The following is a 21015-nucleotide window of genomic DNA, read 5'->3' as shown; positions in this document are numbered from 1 at the left end:
CCTCTATGAGGTGGATTGATTCAGTGACTGGGGTAATCGGGATGGGTGTGTCAGAGGCAATGCGATTGGCACAGGATAGAGCAGGGTTTAGGGCAATTGTACATAGGGTCGCTATGTGTCACAAACGACTCGACGGCACATAACAACAGCAACAACAACAATTCATATATACACATCAACTACAAAAGCCAAGGATGAAGAAACTGAGGATTTCTACCAACTGATGCAGCCTGAAACTGATGGGACATGTAATCAAGATACATTAATAATAATTGGTGACTTGAATGCAAACTTGGAAACAAAAAGAAACTAATAGTTGCAAAAGAAGACTGGTGACAGAAATTAAGCTAGAGATTACAAAAAATTACTTGTTTATTGAAGATAGAATTTTTCCTCCTAAAAACATACACAGTGACTATACACATAGACTTCATGTAATGGATTACCCAGAAATCAAATTTACTACATCTGTGAAAAGAACTCATTAAACTCATTGCTGTCAAGCCAAAACTGTTTCAGTTTTCAGAGGCTGTAAATTTCACAGGAAGAGATTGTCCGTCTTTCTCCCCCAGAGCAGCTGATGTGTTCAAACTTCCCAGCTTTGGGTTGGCCGTACAACACACAACTCTGCAGAAAGAGACAGTGGAAAAGTTCAGTACCATCAGTTAGAACAAGACCAGGCTGACTACGAAACAGATTGTTAATTACTCATATGCAGATTCAAACTGAAGCTGAAGATTAACAATACAAATCCATGAAAGCCAAAACATGGCTTTGAGTTTATCCTACCTGAATTTAACATCTAAAAACTAGAATTGATGACTACTTATGCTAATACTAATGACTGAAGATTAGCTGGGTTGTGGTATGACATCAGGGAGGGATATCATACCTGAGGAAAGTAAAAGGTCATTAAAAAGACCAAGAAGTGGAGGATCACCAGAAGAGAGGAAGACTTTGTGACAAAGTGACTGCGGCAAAGGTACTAAGAGTGGTGAAGTGGTTTCAGTCTGTTATTAACAGAGTTACCACAGATCATAGTTAACTTGATGACATCTAGGAATGGCAGGGGACTAGTTAACACAATACTTTAAATGATTCCCAGCTATCATATTCTGTATAATACTATTTTGTTAGTGTGGTCCAATACTTATTCTTATCCTCACGCATGGCCTTGTTCCCTGTGTAACTGAGTTGTCAGAAGAGTTCCAGTTGCCACACTTTCTCTCCTACCTAATCTCAATTGTACACTGTCATCCTTTCTAACATTATCAGGGAACTTGACCCTGTGTTTCTTGTAGGCCTCCCTTCCTATTCCAATATTCAACGTTATTTCTCCAGCTACTTTTTTCCCCCTGTCCTGCTTTACTGATTTTCTCTCATATAGCCAACCTTATTTAAATATACTATCATTTCTTCCATCGTAACAATTTTTTTACTTTTATCTTACTCTTTCACCCCTCAGCTGTTCCGTTTATCTTTTTCCCATAATAGCAAAATGTATCAAATAAATGATCCTCATTTGCTGCCATTCCTTTCCTGTCTTTCATTTAAAGTCATATCTTCATATTGCTAACACTTGTTATTCCCCCCATTGCTTCCACCCCTCTCCCTTGAATCTTTTCCAAAATCACCACACACAAACACATGGTACTTTGTTCAACGTTAGTGACCTGCACCTTGCTAAATCCAATGCTCAATTCCCAGTGCTCCTCTATGAGCAGTATTTGATATAATTGTCACTGCCTCTTTTAGCACTTTGTTTTCTAGGACGTAGTACTCTTACTATCAAAGTACAAAGTCCGTTTCAAACTCTTTTTATTTTTGCTTTCTTCTCGTCTATCCTCCCAATCTCTAAGCTTTAGAGTATTCTACAAAGTTAGTCCTTGAACATTTTGTGTCCCTATCTGTAGTTACTTCTCTGGTTACAGTCTGTTCTAATTGAGTATTTCATTTATACCAGTAACCCCCAAATATAAATGTCACCCCAACCACTGTTCTGATTTCCTTACTCCAGTTGTTACGCCTTGCATGCTTTAGTCTCTCTTGTTGCCATTGAGTTGAATCAGCTCACAGTTGATCTGAGACCATAAATCCCTTGGCAGAGATCACCTGGCTTTCTCCTGTGGAACTGCTAGTGGATTCACACCACCTTTGAGGAGTTGCCTCTCAGTTAGCAGCACCACTCCCTGCAGACTGCCCTGCCTCTCTTGTGTGCCTTATTAGTATCTGATAGCTAACATAATCAAAATTAAATTCATGCTCTCCATTCCACCCTCCCCTAAACCCACTATTTTCAGTATTTCTCAACTCAATAAATGACAATTTCATCTTTGCATACTTGTTACGTGTCATTGAGTCTAGTACAACCTACAGTGACCCTATGACCAACAGATCTGAACCCTGTCCTATCCAGGGCCATTCTCATACTTTCTAATACATGAGAGCCCATTTTGGGAGTAATTTTGTCAGTCCACTTAGTTGAGGGTCTTTCTGTCCTTGGCTAAACCTCCACCTTTCAAAATATGATGTCCCTTTCCAAGAAATAGCCTCTCCTAGCAGTATGCCTGACTTATGTGAGGTGAGGCTTTATCATCTTTGCCTCCAAGGAGCACCCTGACTGTACTCTCTCCACATTTTTTTTTCTTTTGGCAATCCACAGGATGTTCAGTACTCCTCTCCAACACCACAGCTCAAAAGCATCAATTTTTTCTTCTGTCATCCTTACTCATTTTCTAGCTGTCAATGCATAGCAAGTGATTATAAAGACCATGTTAGTCCTCATCTTAGTACTCAAACAGACATCATTACACCTCAAAAATCTGGAGAGGTACCTGGCTGAAGACTTTCCCAGTGCGGTACATCTTCTGATTTTCTGACTGCTAATATCAAGGGTGCTGGTTGTGGATCCAAGTAAGATGAAGATGTTGAAGTAATTTTTAATGTTTTCTCTATCATGATGTTGCCTATTGGTCCAGTGGTAAGAATTTTTGTTTTCTTGATGTTGAGAAGCCATCCATATTGAAAGCTATATTCTTTGATCTTCTGCAGCAAGTGCCTCAAGTCCTCCTCAGTTTTTTTCAGAAAGCAAGGTTGTGCTATTGGCATAATACAGATTATTTATTAATCTTCCTCCAATCTTTGTTATTAATGAGGCTAAAAAAAATTTAGAGGTTTATCCCTGACAGCTCTCTTTCCCTCTCACCCAACATCCAGTCTGTCAATTATTCTAATCATCTCCATCTTAACAGTGTAACTAATTTATACTGCTATCATTTCATTTGTCTTCATGCATCTACTTTGTCCTATACACAGGGTAGTCCTATTGATACTTAAGCAAAACTTTGTTACTCTTCTGCTCAGAACTCTTCAGTATCCTCTCATCTCATTGGAAGAAGAGCCATACCTTATATAGTGGCCAAAACCCCACTACTGTCAAGTTGATTCCTATTCATATTGACCCTGCAAGAACAGGGCAGAACTGCCCCATAGGATTTCCAAGGCTATAAATCTTTATAGGAGCAGATTGATACATCTTTCTACACAGAACAGTGGATTCTAACCACCCACTCTCAACAACTGAGCCTTTAAACACTGTGCCACTGGGCTTATTTGCAGTGGCCTACAAGACCTTTTATATCTTCCCTTCTCTTTACCTCTTTGCCTACATCTTCTAACATTCTCACTCTCACTTTTTTCTTTTTGCTGCAGTCATATTAGCCTCCTTACTATTCCTTACCAAACTAATAAAGCACACTCCTACCTCAAATATCTCTTGTGCTTTCTGCTTCTTCTCCCTAGAATCCTTATCTATTAATTTATTGCATAGCATATTTCTTCTTGTCTTTCTGGCTTTGCTCCCTGGTCATTAATTTAAAATCCAACATCCTTTTTTTTGTCTGAAAACTATCTGTTTAATTGAAAAACCTGGAGAGTATTATTACCCTATTGCCCTAGATGAGAGGACTGAGGAGACTAGACCCCCTACATCACCTCGTGATCCTTTCCTCAAGGCAACAAGCAAAGACCATTCCCAGAAACTCCATAAAAGCAATGCCCAGGGCTGTTGCAGCCGTCACCAACACATTGCTCCTTAGCCAGCCCCCAATCCTTTCAGTGCAGCCCTTTATGTAGATAGAACTTTGGCTTGAACTTCATCCCACAGCCCACAGTGACACTGACATAGCTGGAGTTAGGAATTCGGCTCTTGGACCCCGGAGGAATGTTCTCCCTATCTGTGTAGTTAGCAGCACCACAGCATTTAAAGTCTTGCTGCATCTTGTCCAGGATCTCGGCTGTCTGGTTGCTTTTTGGGTAAGTTGGCATCTGTTTCTGGAAATTCTTCTTAAACTCTGACATCACCTTGTCTATAAACTATACCTCCACCAGCATAATAAGAGACACGAAAATGACCAAAGTGATCATAAGACAGTAGGTCTCCTTGCAGGCCCTATAGCAGGCCACGAGGGCCACCAAGAAGAGAAGTCATCCACTGCAGTGTTGACCACAGGCAGCAGAGAGCCAGGAGTGGCCTCTTCATGAACAGTCTGACTCAAGACAATCCATGCTCCACACACACAACAATGAGTCCCACGGAACAGTTGCAAAAGGCCAGCAGAAATATGTAGTGCAAGAATTCGACACATTTCATTTCTCTTTCCACTGCTTTGGCTGCCAGGCCTGGACAGCGGGAGGGATATATTAGAAGAGGCCAAGGGGGGCCTTCAGTTTTCCCTCCAGACCCCGAAGCCTTTCAACCAGGCCCCTGTCCTTCCCTCTAAAATCTAACTTCTGTTTCCTAGTACTTTGCTTACCATTTTTCTAGTTAGTTGTCCAATTCCTTAATCACCACTTATCACCAATAAAGTTCACTTTTGTCTGCGTCATTTCTTCCTCCTCACCCTTAAGAAGCCTCATGAAAACATCCAGATGTATTGGTTTTACTCATTCCTGATTCCCAAGTGCTTAGAATAATTTGGCACATTGTAGATGCTTAATAAATTTTTAGTGTTTGATTGGATAGGTAAATGGAACACTTGAAAGAAATTAACATCTAAAGATCTAAGCTTGAATTTTCCCTGCTCTCTTTACCGACTTTCAATGAATTAGTCTTCACTGGTTCTTTAGTCCTGTTCATAGGAAACAAATGCTGTGAGAATTAGGGTATATCTGTTTCATAGCTCTGATAAGGAATCATTAGAAATTTTCATGACTAACTTAAAGGCCACATTTCTCTGGAGGTTTGAATATATCAAACTTTGAGGGAGAGAAATGTGCCTTGAGAACCCAGTGGAAAGTCAGCTATAGGTCAGTTCCAACTCAATAGCAATGAATTTTATATGGTAAATGAATTTCATATAGCAATGAATTTCAATAGCAAAAGAATTTCATGACTGGAACTGAAAACCCAAACAAAAAAAACCCCAAAACATTATCATCTATTGATTAAAACTCATAACGAACCTCTGTTGTTACTGTTGGTATGTACTGTCAGGTCAGAACCAACTCATAACTGGCGTTCCAGCAGGTTTTCCAAAGCTTTAAATTTCACAGGAGGAGATTGTCCATATTTCTCCTATAGAGGGGTTGGTGGATTCAAACTACTTGCCTTTGGATTGGCCACACAATTCTTTTTCACTGGTCCACTAGAACTTCCTCATAGCAACCTTGTGGAGCATTGGATTTTCAATGCTGTAATCTTAAGAGCAATAAATTGGCACATCTTTTTTTTCACAGTGCATCTGGTAAGTTCAAACTACTGACCTTTTCAGTTAGTTGGTAAGTGCTTTAACTATTGTGTGCCATCCAGGCTCCATATAATTGGAAAGCCCAATATAAATATTAACCCTGAGGAGGAGGAAATATAAAAGGCCTTGAGGAACCTAATCATTGACAAATGAAAGACATCAGAAGCAGTTAAGAAAGTTTTCGTCCTTCAGAGTTTTAATATTTTTACTCTTGTTATAGGATGTTCATTTTAAACATTGAAAACTTTGAAATAACACTTTGCTTTTACTTTGATAATATTGCATAGCTCTCTTTAGTGAATTGTGTATTTCAAGAAAGAAGTTTTCTGTTTGGAAACTTTTACGTTTTCTGACAAGTTTCAGTGTTACTTGACAGTGCGGCCTACAGTCCAAACAAAGCTCATTCCTAAACTATTTGTTACTGGTCTACACTGACCAGTAGATGAGGGCTGCAGAAAATGTCATCAGCATGTTGAGAGTCAGACCAGGTCAAGAGTTAAGTGATAAATGTTTGGTTTCTTCCGGATGAGACAAGTCTGATTTCCCTTATTTTGAAGATCACCAAGGTAGATACTGTTGCACTCTAAACTTGGATCACTTAGGAGTTAAGGGGTTATTTCCTTTGACCATTATGTCATGTGTCTTTAAAAGAACATTGACAAAATTAAGTTCTCAATAGCTTTGAAATTCTCTCATAGTGTTAAATTTACTTCTTTATATATTGATGTAACTGAATTTTTTAACTCATCAAAAGCGTCATGAGGTGGAAAAAATAAAACTTATTCTTCTTTTGTGAAGAAAGTATTTTGTGAATGACCTTTTCTGGCTTGTTTATTAAAAACTGGGAATAGGATAATATGTTTTCCAATTAGAAGCTATTTTTATTTTTTAAAACCAATTTGTTTTTATGATGGTCTCTTTAAGAAAAGCTAAAGTAGATTTTTTTTTTTAAATAACTTGGTTTGGCCTGTTTATTACCAAACGGTTATGGAATTTTCACACATCTGTTTCAGAATGCAGGTCCTCATAGACTACTGCACTGTTTCTCAATTTTAATAGGCCTCGTTTATCCTATAAAGCAACCTACATTTTCTTACCTGATCAAGTGAGCAAACAATAGGGGTCAGATGTGGCAAACACTTTAACAAAAAGCATATGTCTAGCCGTCAGGGTGAGGTAGAGTCATATCAAGATTGCTTGAAGTTATTAATGGCAGTAAAATTTATGCTTCCTCCTGTTTTCCCAATTAAATCAAGAAGCCTTTTTTTCTTAAGATTCTTCTATCGCCAGCTGGTTCCAATACTCTGTGTGTGAATATTGCCTGGGGTGTCTCCATTTCTATATGGTAAAAGTTGACCAAAGCACATTATTAACTCAGTGATATGGGCCTGTATGCCAGAAAGCAGTCATTTTTAAGGGCTTTTATTTTGGTCCTTATCATTTGTACCACAAGCATGCATATTTTGTAGGCTGTATTACAAATACGTTGTTGTAGTATGCTCTGGATGTAATAAAAAAATTCTCCACACAGAGTAATAAAATAATTGAAGACATGTTGAAAATATTGGAAAAATAAGCTACACGACAAAATGTACAGTTGTACAAACCAAAAAAAATCATGAAAATCCATCAGAAGTATTGGATGTTAGTGTATTCATTTAGTAACTACATCTAACAGTAATAGAAAGCTGTTAACACGATAGTAGCTTTAAATAGACACAAAATCATTTATCCATTAATTAGGATATCATATAGTATATGTTATATTTGACAGTTTTATGCTGATCATTGTAAGCTATATAGTCTTTAATTTTCAACACTTTTTATTAATTCCTCCAAATCTTTGAGATTCAGGGACAATATGGAATCCCAAACTATCGACCTATTCAGTGTAGTTGCTGTCTTAAAAACTGATCCAAAGAGGGGATGGGGGGATTTAATCATAGGGTCACGCAACTTGATGGATGGAGGGAGGAATAAACTTTGTATGTAAACCAGTATAAAATAAAAGAAAAAAACCCTAATCTATACAAATTCAGTTTTAAAATGAACCTTAGTTGTGATGCATCTGTAGTATGTGCTCTACCAAGTTAAGCATAGTAACAGAAAATATCAAGATACTTGAATATATTTCCAGTATAGTTAAGTCTATTTTAATAGAGTCAATCTATATTTCAGTAATAGTTCTAATTATCTTTAAAGTATTAGTCTTACCTGTTTCATTCGTAAACTAAAAAGACACGTGATTTTTGGTGCTGCTGTATTCTATTATAGAAGTGCTTGTATTCTCAGTTTTCTCTCATCTTTTCATGAAACCCTTGAAACTTCGAAGAGAGTTCTTTATTAATAATTTTTTAAAAAGAGAAAGAGACGAGGCGTAGAAGGGAATGAGGATCTGGTTAATAACGTGGCCCGTAACTTGTGTTCTCACTCTGTTCTCACAGTGTTGGGCTGGCTCTACTGCAAAAGCGGAAATCTAGCTTTGAGTTCTGGTGTTCAGAACTCATATTTCTGCTTGACTGAACTGTGAATAGAAAAATCTCAAGTGTCTTGCAAAATTAGTAGTTGAATGTTGCTTTTACTAATAACTACAGCGATGAAAAACCTGAAGACATTTAAAAATTCAAAACCCATCAGCATGCCTTTTGCCCTTTAATTGGCAGAAAATTGATTGTGAGAGCAGCCCAGAAAGCTTTTTTTTGTTTCATTCTTCAGCTGCTCCAGCTGAACTACAGCTGCAAATTTCTCTAAAAAGGAAAAAAATGGAGCAGTGTTTCTTATAAACTCTTGAATGCACTTTATAAGTGCAATAATTCCCACAAAATCATTTACTAGAGTTAATGACCAGTTTGTTAAGGCATTAACTGCCTTCAGCTGGGAATGACCAATTTTTGGAGAATGGTTGCACAAATGCTAAGATAATTCTGTAACACTTTCAAATAATGATCCAGCTAATTAACAATGAATTCCTGTGGAAATCCTATCAAAGTACTTATGACCTCTGCTTTAATAGCCAGTGAGTTCATCATGATTCATGTTTATTACCATAAATACCAAAGGAATCATAATGACTGGGCCAGTTTTTTTCCACCCTGACTTTATTACTTGAGCAGATTTGACTAAACCACCTCCAATCATTAAGGACCTAGTTTTCAAAATATTCAGTTGGTCTTTTCACTGCTCTGCTCAAAATCCACAGAGCCTTTGGTGCCATGCCAGCATGCAGACTGTTGGCAGCCTGTTTTTGCTTGGGATATCATTAGAGAATAATTGATGTCTATAAGTCTTAAAGGAGCCCTTTTGAAATGCCTGCCATTTGTAGGATGTGAAGGAATCATAATTGCTTAGCTGGAGTTTTCAATCCCTAGTGATGAATTCTTACAAGAAAATCATCCTTTTCCCTAATTTCTTCCAGGAATTTACTTAGCATATATGAAATTCTTTTCTTTTTTCAAGATTCATATTTTAAGAACTCAGCTATCATTTTCTTCTAAGGAATGAAAAATACTATAAGCTTTTAATAAAGGATAAGCTCTTAATTTTACTTAGTCCATTTAAACTCCCTTAATGACTGTTTATTACTATGTGATCTGCAAATTAGCCTTAAAATAATAATATATTGGTTTCCAGAGACTCTCTACTGCTTTCTGTGCACAGCTGTACAGCTGTGTTAGAAGTAATGGATTCAGGCTCTTTTCCGCTGTTCTCCAGGTGCTCCCTTTTGTCCTAAATTGTATTGTCTTTAGGTTGTAGCCTTCAAATGTCTGCTGGGTTATGTTATTGTGTGCCATTGAGTTGGTACCAACTCATACCCCACCCTCTAGCAGGTTTTCAGAGGCTGTAAATCAGAAAAAGAGATTGCCCATCTTTGTCCGGCGGAGCAGCTAGTGAATCCAAACCACTTGTCTTGGGGTTGGCAGTGCAACTGTTTATGAGCTTGACCACCTATATTTTTACCAAATAATCATTTATATAATCCATGCTTATTCATTGAATAAGATAACCTGTAGTTCATATATTGGAGTCTTCATTTTTATAATTATTTATGGAAGAAATTATATATTGGATTTTCAACAGTGAACTAGAATTGTCAAAGTTGTTGTTAGGTGCCATTGAGTCGAGTACAACCCATAGCCATCCTGTGAACAACAGATCTGAATCTTGTCCTATCCTGTGCCAGGCTCACACGTCTTGACACCTGGAGTCCATTGTGGCAGTCACTGGGTCAATTCACCTGGTTGAGGATTTTCCTCCTTCGCTACCCCACTACCATTTCAAACTTCGTGTCCATCTCTAAGAACAAGGAATAGCCCATCTAACAACATTCCTGATGTATGTGAGGTGAAGCCTTATTATCTTTTCCTCCAAAGAGCATTCCCACTGCACCCTTTCCAAGACATATTTGTTTGTTCTTTTGACCATCCATGGGATGTTCAGTACTTTTCAACACCACAATGCAAGGGCATCAATTCTTCTGTCATCCTTAGTCATTGTCCAGCTCTCAGATGCATAGAAGTGATTGGAAAAGACTATGGCCTGAATCTGACACACCTTAGTCCTCAGACTGACAACATAAAAACCACAAAGACAATGAATATATTAGGAGTACATGATAATGTTCTACAGAAAAATGTGTTGTCCGAAAGTGGTATAAGAAGAAATTAATAACATGTAGTGAAACTATTTATTGGGTGTCAGATTCTGCTAATTGGCTTACCAGGATTCTCTCATCTAGTTCTCACATAACAGTCCTTTAAGGTAGGTGCAAATATTATCCTGGTTACATGATAAGGAAAAGGAAATACAGCAGGTTTAAATAAGCACTCATAACATCATATGGCTTTAAGTGGCAGGCCACAATTTAAACCAAAGCCATCTGAGCTCTAGTGGCTTAGTGATAAGGAATTGTACTGGCAACACAAACGTATGTGGTTTGAATCCACCAGCTGCTCCATGGGAGACAATGAGCAGTCTCCTCCAATGCAATAAACTGTCCCTGAAAACCCACTGGAGGGTCAGCTGTGGATCAATCCTGACTTGACACAACAAGCAGTCTACCTCAAGAGCTTGATGTGGTTTTTCTTTTGGATTTTCAATAAAATGTTATAGTGGTTTGCTTACAAAGTTTGTATATATTGTTTTTCACACTATCTTCATTCACATTTGGTTTCATACAGTCACTCCCATTCATTATATTTTATAAAATTAATCAACACTGAAATATGCCCACCATTGCCCTGTCTTTCCAGATCTCCACCAGATCTTTCCCATTTCCTTTACCTATCCCCCTTCCACCCATTAAATTGTGTGATCCTATGATTTTCCCTCTGCCCATCTTCACCCGTCTGCTCCTGCCCTCTCCACCTCCACCCCGACTCTCCCTCTTGGATCCTCATTCCTATTTTACTAGTTATCTTTCTATTTCTACAATAACGGTCATATGCAGTATTTGTCCTTATGGAACTGAGTTAGTTCACTTAGCATAATGCTCTTCAGTCCCTCGAATTTATATAGTAATTTTCAAAATCATTGCTCCTTCATGCTGCAGAGTGTTCCATTGTGTGAATGAAGCACAATTTCAAGAGCTTGAGTTTTTAAACCGCAATATTTTACTGCTTCTGTCTCTAATCCTGCCCTACCTGTAAGCTTATAGTACCTTAGTTTTGTCATAAAAATCACACTGATTTATAGCAGTAGACCCTGAATAAGATTAATTGGCACAGTGGCTACAACAATGGGTGTGAAGATAGCACAGGATAGGGCACAGTTTCTAATCTGTTCTATAAGGATAATCCCTCTGTTTATCAAGACTTGAGCCTACAAAGTAATTTCTAAGTATATATTTCTTTCCTATATGGTGCCATTAAGGAATTGTGATAGCATGTGTATTTGACATTTTGATGTCACCCTTCTGCTGCCTTCTGGAAAGCTTTAGTAGACAGTACATAGATGGGTTTGTACTCACCTCTAGGTTTAAATCCCATATTCACGGATGTGTTTCCTTTTGAGACATTCACAACCTCAATGGCACTACCTCATCTCCAAACCAAAAATACCTACTTCTTCAGGTTTTGCAAGGGCTTAATGAGAAAATGCATACAGAGCATTTGATAAAGAAAGTACCCTTCTTTGCTTAACCCTTTCTCTTTCCTCATTTTAAAAAGCCATGGTTGTAAAAAAAGATTGGCCTCCATATTCTGTGTCCCTAAAGCTTCTGTTTTCTTCAGTGCTGTAGTTCTCAGCACTCTCAGGAATATGCTGATCTCTTTAGATAAAGATTATGGGAAATTAGGAGAGTGTTCAGAGGTTTGGGGTTATTTCCCCCCTTCCATCTTGTTTTGCTGTTGGCATTTAAATAATTTTTTTAAATTTTAATTGTGATTTTAATGAAAGTTTACAGAAAAGTTGGATTTTCATTCTTTTGTTGTTGCACATTTTCCCTCCTCTCTCCCTTCCCCATCTCTCAGTTCACTTTTTTTGTTTTTAGTATTTATTCATTGTTGCACAATTAGCTTTCCCCTCCTCCCCTCCAATCCTCTTTGCACTGTACCTCTTATTCTGGGCTGTTGTTGTACATATAATGCCTAATCATATATTCCTTCTAAAGAGTTCTTTCCTTCATCTGTTCCATTGAAATACTCGTTATCTATCCACTCTTATCCACCCCACCCCCATGTCAGACCTGCTTTATAGTAGTGGTGCTGTGCAGTATTTGTCCTTTTGTACTGAGATATTTCACTCAGCATAATGTCCTCCAGGGTCACCCATGCCATGCAATGTTTTATGAGTTACTTGTTTTTTCAGTGCTGTGTAGTATTGTATTAATATAGCATAGTTATTCTAAACATTCATTTGTTGATGGGCCCTTGAGTTGCTTCCATCTCTTTGCTATTGTAAATAATACAGCAATAAACACGAGTGTGCATATATCTGCTTCAATGACAGTTCTGGTTTCTTTAGGGTGTTTTTTTAGTGGTGCAATTTCTGGATCAAATAGTATTTCTATTTCCAACTTTTTGAGAAAGTGCCAAACCTCTCACCATAGTGGTTGCACCATTGTACACTCCCACCAGCAGTGAATGAGCGTTCCAACATCTCCAAAAGTTTGCCAGCATTTATTGTTTGCTGCTCCGTTAAACTTTGCTAGTGTTGCTGGAGTGAGATATCTCATAGTTGAAGAAATGTTGAAAATCCCTAGCTATCAAAGATATTTAAATTCCATCTTCTTTCAGATGCTTGCTGGATTGTTCAACATTCTGCCCATAGCATTCCTTTATTACTATTTATTAATATTATTCTTTTACACTGGTTAGAAAATCTGTATACACTGTTTTCACATCAGATCTTTCACCTTTCTTTTACCCACCCATCCCTCCACCCATCAAATTATTTGAACCAATGATTAAGGCCCCAACTCCTACCCATCCTCACCCCTCTACTTTCCCCACCCCACGTTGGCTCCTCATACTCATTCTACAATAATGGTCTTATATAGTATTTGTCCTTATAGGACTAAGTTAGTTCACTTAGCATGATGCTTTCTAGTCCCTCCCCAGTTAGGTAGTAATTTACAAAATTATTGCTCTTTAGTCCTGCATAGTATTCCATCGTGTGAATGTACCGTAATTTCTCAATCCATTCGATTGTGATTGGACATTTGGGCTGTTTCCATGTTTTTATAATGGTGAATAATGCCACTATGAACATTGTTCTACAAGCCTCCATTTGTGCCTCAGTTCTCATTTTCTCAGGGTATATTCTAAACAGTGGAATAGCTGAGTCATTTGGAATCTCTATGTTAAACTTTTTGAGGAAATGCCAAACTGCCTTACAGAGTGCTTATATGTACCCTTTTGCAATCCCACCAACAATGTATAAGAGTTCCTATCTCAATGACATCCTCTCCAACATTTATTACTTGCTGCTCTGCTAAACTTTGCCACTGCCACTGGGGTAAGATGGTAGGTATCTCATTGTGGTTTTAATTCGCATCTCCTTATTGCCAGTGATTTCATGTAGTTCTTCATGTGTCTGTTGGCCATCTGAATGTCCTCTGTGAAAAGTCTTTCCGTATCTCTTGCCCATTTTGTAACTGACTGATCAGTCTTTTTCTTCTGGAGGCCCTGTACAATTCTGTAAACTTTGGTGATGAGACCCTTGTCTGATAAAGTATTGCCAAATGTTTATTCCCAGTCAGTAGATTTTGTTTTCACCCTGTTGGGAAAAGTTTTTTTATCAGCACAGAGATTTAATCTTTAGAAAGTCCCATTCATCAATTTTATCCTCTTCAAATTATGCAGTTTTATCCTCCTCAAATTGTGCATTTCTACCTGTATTTGGAAGTCTCTGTATACTGTAGACTAGGCCTTCTAAGCTTGATCGCAGTTTGTCTCTTATGAACTTCATGGTTTTGGGTTTTATTCCTAGGTCTGATCCATCTTGAGTCGATTTTTGCTATAGTGTCACATGTGGATCCTGTTTCAGCTTTCTGCAGGTAGCAGTCCAGTTTTTCCAGCACCATTTGTTGAAGAGGTTGTCATTTTCCCATTTGCTAAGTTTTATTTCCTTGTCGAGTTTCAGTTTACTGTAGGGAGATAGGTCCATTTCTGGGTTCTCAGTTCTGTTCCGTTGGTCTGTGTGCCTGTCATTGTACCAGGACCACTATTGGTTACTATTGCTATGTAGTAGGTTTTGAGGTCAAGGAGTGATAGGCCTCCCACTTCATTTTTGTTTTTCAAAAGTACTTTGCTTATTCTGGTTCACTCTCCTTTCCAAATAAACTTGACAATTTCCCTTTCAAATTCCTTGAATAATGAATTCAGTATCTGTATTGGGACTGTGTTGAATATGTAGTTGTTTTTGGTAGGATTGTCATTTTGATGTGTATTTTAAGAAATCAACAGATTGAGAAATATGAGAAAACTGTTAAGAATTTTCATTTTGGCTCATATGTGGGGAAAGAGAAGCACAGGAAAACAATTAGAACTTGCTAAGAATGAAGCCTTTTACTTTGAAAACCAAACATTTGTTTTTGCTGTGTAAAGCATATACTGTTATTTCTTTCTAACTCTTGAGATTTTTTTTCTTGCATACTCTATTCATCTACCTTTTATAAATCCTTTTATGAACCGTTTCCATATACTCATTCTAACACATATCTCTTTTATCCTGTGTCATTCTTTGGAATAACTTTCCTGTTATATTGTTTATAGAATGCATATTTCTTAAAGATATTTGTTTCCTCTTATGTTAAAGGAGTAATGCATCACCTTAGAACATTGCTTTTTAGTATTGTTTTTTTATACCAGTAGCACATATACTGTCCTGAAACATAGAATACCTTCCTCTTTCACTCCTAGCCTCTCTCAGGACTTTAGTATGTTTAATAATTTACTTTGCTGCTGAAGAATATTTTATATTTATTATTGATTTACCTTTATTACTTTACCCTTTAGAAAATCATATGATTTGGAGTCCTGCCCTTCATTGAATCCAGTGTTTGGGAAAATACTTTGAATAGAATCTTTACAAAATATTTTTATAAAGGTTAAGTATGAAAAGAACTATACTCAGATCTGAACAACAGAATAAGTACCAATGAGATATTTAACTTCAGAATATGTACATTTGCTATGTGTCCACAGTTGAAAATATTCCTTTAGAAAAGTTAAATACTGTTAATTATACTCTGATCTAAACCTGAGAGATACCAGTGTAAGATGACTTACACTGATTGCTTTTGAGTCAGAATTTAGCTGGCCAGCAAGGTTTTCAGAGACTGCAAATGTTGAGGGAAGAGATTGCTTATATTTATCCCTCAGCAGCCAGTGGATTGAAACTTACTCCAGCTTGGGTTGACAAAACAACTTCCTACAAACTAGTCCACCAGAATTCTAGAATACATTTTTTCCCAATTTTTAATCTACATATTATTTCATAAAGGTATGTTTACCTATTGTTGATTACCTTTGAGTCAAGCATGACTCATAACGACCCTATGAACAAAAAGCCTGAAGCCCCTCTACAGCTATTGATTTATACTGGATTTAAGTATAAACCAATGCATTTAAAATATAAGAATTTTGTTTGTTAAAATTGTGCCATTCATATCTATGATTTTTTAAAAATATTTGCTCTGATCTCAGAATGTTTGAGTAAGAGATAGATACCCTACTGGTTTCTGGTTTGGGTTTTTTTTCAAATCTGGAATAATTCCACAATCTTTCATTTAAACCTCCTCTTAATAAGATTCTTAATAAGAACATATGTTCTTATTCTTTGAAGCCATCAAGTTTAGTATGACTCATAGCAACCTAGTGAATAACAGATCTGAGCCTGTGCCATCCTCATGATCTCAGATAAGCTCCAGCCCATGGTTACAGTCACTGTGCCGGTCCATCTTGTTAAGGGTCTTCCTCTCCTTCTCTAACCCTCCACCTATCTTCACATGATGTCTTTTTCCAAGGACCAACACTTCCTGATAGCATGCCCAAAGTACGCGAGATGACATTTCACCATCAATTACATTTCCTCCAAGACAGACTTAGTTCTTCTTTTGACAGTCCATGGGATATTCAGAACTTTTCCTCAACACCACAGTTCAAAAGTAGGGATTCTTCTATCATTCTTATTCACTGTCCAACTTTCATATGAATAGGAAAATATTGGAAAACCATTGCTTGGATTAGTGAAACCTTAATCTTTAAACTGATATTGTTCTTTAGCACTTTGGAGAGGAACACATTTTCTCCATGCAAGACATCTTTTGATTTTTTAATTGCTGTTACCATGGGATTGATTGTGTATCCAAGAAAATAGTATTCTTCAGTAAGTAATCTTCTTTGCTTTCTGCAAGCATAGTTTTATTCTCTACATAGCACAGGTTGTTGATGAGATTTCCTCCAATCCTCATTCCACATTCTTCTTCCTTTAGTCCAGATTCTCAAATTATTTACTCAGCTCAGCATACAGCTTGAATAGATATGCACTTTTTTTCTCATTTTAATGATGCAGTTTTCTCTTGTTCTGTTTGGATCATTGCTTCTTGGTCTATGTATAGGTTTCACATAAGGACAATTGAGTGTTCTGGGATTCCCATCCTTCTCAGTGTTAACTGAAATTTGTTAAAACCCACCAGTCAAATGCCTTTGTATAGTCAATGAAACCCAAACGAACATCTTTCTGGTTTTCTTTGGTTTTAGCCAACATCTATCTGACATTAGTAATAATATCCTTTATGTCACGACCCTTCTGAATGCAACTTTAATTTCTGACAGTTATTTATCAATAGACTATTCTAGCTATTTTTAAATAATATTCAGCAATATTTTACCTGTTGTTGCTATGGGCCATCAAGTCACCTGTGACTCATAGTGACCCCTATGTACAACTGTTCTGAAGCCTGCCCTGTCTTGAGCCAGCCTCTGATTCCAACACACCTTCCTCCATTGCCATAGTTATTGTATCTATCCATCTCATCTGAAGTCTTCTTCTCCTGTGCTGTCCCTCCACCCTTCTGAGCACAATGTCTTTCTCCAAGGATTGGTCCCTCCTGGCCACATGCCAAAAGTATGTGAGACAGAGCTTCAGAATCCTAACCTCCAAGGAGAAACTTGGTTTCACCTCTTTCAAGACAGACCTATTTGGTGGGTTTTTTTTGTTTTTGGTTTTTTTATTGGCCCATGGTATGTTCAAGACTCTCTCCAGCACTACAACTGAAAGTCATCAGTTCTGTCTTCCATAGTCATTGTCCAGCTCTCTGAAGCATAGCAAGTAATTGGGAAGACCATGGACTTGCAGCTGATATTATTGATATTGTTCAATAATTTGCACATTTTATTGGATCACTTTTTTGTTTTTAAATGGGAACAAATAATAGATTTCTTCCAGTCAGTTGACTAGGTAACTGTATTTCAAATTTCTTGATGTAGGCTAGTGAGCACATCCAAGGTTGTATCTATTTTTGAAACATACCAGTTGGTATTCCATCGATTCCTGGGATCTCATTTTTTTGTCATTGCCTTAAGTGCAGCTTGAACATCTTCCTTCATTACCATTGCTTCTTGATTATGTGCTCTTCCTGAAATGGTTCTTTGTCAACCATATCTTTTTTGCTAACAGTAACGCAACTACTTCCATCTCTTTTTTTTCTCAATTTTTTTAAATTTTTTATCATTATTATTTTTAATAAAAATTTAGAGAGACTTTGGATTTCCATTCATTCATTGTTGTACTTTTCTCCCTGCCCACTCCTCCCCCCCAGTCCCCAGTACACTCTTGTGTTTGAAAAGTAAAAGAAAAATTCTTTCATTGTTTTACAATCCCTCCCCCCAGGTCCACTCCACTATGCAGCCTTCGTTCTGGACTGCCGTCATGACAATAATACCTATCACATATCCCTTTTAAACAGTTTTCTCCCTCATCTGTCTCAATGCAGTATAAATTATTTATCCCTTCTTTCTCAGTCTCCCCCCAACGCCAGTGTCAGTCCCATTTTACAACAGTGGCACTATACAGTATTTGCCCTTTTGTGACTGAGATATTTCACTCAAAATAATGTCCTCCAAGGTCACCCATTTTTAATAATATTTCATTATTTTCTTGTTTTTCAGTGCAGCATAATATTCCATTCTGTACTTCCATTTTGCAATGCTTCCTGCATCAATCAAGATTTTACCTTTATAATCCTTTAGGATTATAGTTAGAGGATTTAGTTTGTTCCTCAGTTCTCTCATCTGGAGAAATGCTAAGTGAGTTCTTACCTTCTAGTTTTCTAAATTCAGATCTTTGCAAATTTCATTATAGTACTTTCTTTTCTTGAGTTACCCTTTGAAATTATCTGTCTCTCTTCCCTTTGTTTTGGCCTCTATATGTTCTGGTGCAAGTTCCAATGTGTCTTCTGATATCCATTTCTTTGTTTTCTTTCTCCCTTGTCTTTGTAATCACCTTTTGCTTTTTTCATGGATGATATCCTTGATTTCATCCCATAGCATGTTTAGTCTTTGGTTATAAGTGTTCACTGCATCAGATCTTTTCTTGAGATTGTTTTCTAATTAAGGTAGAAAGACTCAAGCTTGTATTGTAGTTCTCATGGGTTTATTTTGAAATAACAGGCTTTTGAAAACATTAATAACCATTAATGAAAATAAATTAATTCAGCACAATATGACAAAGTTAGAAGCAGGAGTGGTATCCCCTTCCTAAACCACATGCCTGTGGAACCTCTATTAACTTGGAGCAATGACGATAGTTATAGAAAGGCATCATGTTTTTTGTAGCTGTTAAGTCATACTAGACTCAATGGCAATCAACAACAATAACAGAGGAGCATTGGTACATTTAGTACCAGAAACAGAGCCACTCAAACAGTAAGATATTTTAAAAATAAGGAGAAAGAACTGCTAACATCACTTAATAACTGGAACATGGAATGCATGAAGTATGAATTTAGGAAAATTGAAAGTTGTCAGAATTTACATTTAAGAACTAGGCATTGGTAAGCTGATATGGGCTGCTGTTGGTCACTTTGTATCAGTCATTTATTATGCTCACAAGTAGAATTTGAAGACGAATGATGTCACATTCATCATCAAAAAGAACATTTCAGTATCTATCTGTAATTACAATTCTGTGAGTGATAGGATACTTTCCATATGCATGCAAGGAAGACCTGTGAATAAAACTATTAGTGAGATATATACACCGATTATTAAAGCCAAAGATGAAGCAATTGACAATTTCAGCCAACTTTTGAAGTCTGAAATTGGTGGAACATTCAATTAAGTTACTTTAATAATAACTGATGACAATGCAAAATTTTGAAACAAGACTCTCTAGTAGTTGGAAAATACTTGGTGACATAAATGAAACTGGAGGGTGAATGACAAAATTTTGTTCGGTGAATGATTTATTCATTGCAGATACCTTACTTAAAATTATAAATGGTGACTGTAATGCAGGTACTTAGATTTACTGCATTGGTGGATAGAGTTGATGAAGGAGCTCAGTATCAACAATGAAAACAAGACCAAGAACTGGATGACTGTGGAACAGACTTTTAAATCCATGTGTAATCTCTCCAACAGCTCTTGCTTATGTCTCCAACTTAATCATGTTAATTATTGCATTTTCTTTGTGATGCTGGAGAAGAGTATGGAACAAACTATGGACTGCCCAGAGAACAAACAGATCTGTCCTGAAGAGAGTAAAACCAAGTTGCTCCTTGGAGGGAAGGATTTTGAAACTGCAAATCAGATACTTTGAGCCTGTTGTCAGGATGGGCCCCTCGGAAAAGCTCATGATGCTTGAAAGGGTGGAGGGTCAATGTATGAGAAGACCCTGATTGAGATGGATTATCACAGTCACTATGGCATTAGGGTCAAGTGTGGCAGGCATGGTGAAGGTGGCTTACAATAGGGCAAGATTCAGAGCTGCGTGTTCATAGAATCTCTGAGTCATAGTTTGTTGGCATATAACAACAACAACAACATATTGTTATGACTTAATTTTTTTATCTTAGTCTATAGTCATTATTCTGAGAGCTTATATTTACCTCCAATATAGCTGTTTCTCCTTATACTGGGTAATTTCTTCCATTAAAACAAGCCTTAGAGAAAGAGATAAAAAGTTCCCTGAAATATATTTCCCAGTAGTTAAATTCATGAATTAAAAAGCTTTTGGTTAAGATGAAAATGTCTCCTAGTGTTCATCTGGAAAACATGTAGCAGATTTTAAGACTTGTTTTATACCAAGGAATCTTTTCTATATATATGATAAGCAGTATGAAATCAACTTTAGCCAAACAATTAAAAAGGATATATGGATTTAAAGTCTGTATTCAAAGAACTGTATTTGTAAAATGTGTTCCATTTTATCATAAGTCAATGTATTTTCAGTCTTTGGTACCTAATAATAATATCACATTTGGAAAACAGTTTCACCTTAGAATATGAAAATGTTTAACATTAAGAGAGGTACTCTAACATATTCTGGTTAAGATTTTGTAGTCAGAACAACTGTGTTAAATCTCTGCTTAATAATTTCCAAAACTATATAGCAAGTCACCTTTCTTTGGAATGGGAACAAATAAAGATCTCTTCCAGTCAGTTGGCCAAGTGGTTGTTCTCCAGATTTCTTGACACAACTTGATGAGCACATCCAGGGCAGCATCTGTTAGCTTAAATATGTCAATTGGTATACCATCTATTCCTGGGGCCTTATTTTTTGCTATTTCCTTCAAAGCAGCTTGAACTTCCTCCTTCATCACCAT

General features: G+C 37.0%; 1 protein-coding gene and 1 pseudogene across 1 annotated transcript in view; one reads left to right on the top strand and one right to left on the bottom strand.

Moving 5' to 3' along the window:
- KIFAP3 (kinesin-associated protein 3) overlaps window positions 1–21015 on the top strand; it is a 213303-nt gene that overhangs the window by 55830 nt on the left and 136458 nt on the right. The gene's annotated exons all lie outside the window — the stretch shown is intronic.
- LOC102843656 overlaps window positions 3990–21015 on the bottom strand; it is a 28214-nt pseudogene continuing 11188 nt past the window's right edge.

Source organism: Elephantulus edwardii, unplaced genomic scaffold (assembly GCF_000299155.1).
Source record: "Elephantulus edwardii isolate Elephantulus edwardi_28Jun2011 unplaced genomic scaffold, EleEdw1.0 scaffold00057, whole genome shotgun sequence".
NCBI classification, from domain to species: Eukaryota; Metazoa; Chordata; class Mammalia; order Macroscelidea; family Macroscelididae; genus Elephantulus; species Elephantulus edwardii.
The sequence above is the reverse complement of the archived record's forward strand: the minus strand, read 5'-3'. Positions and strand labels throughout refer to the sequence as shown.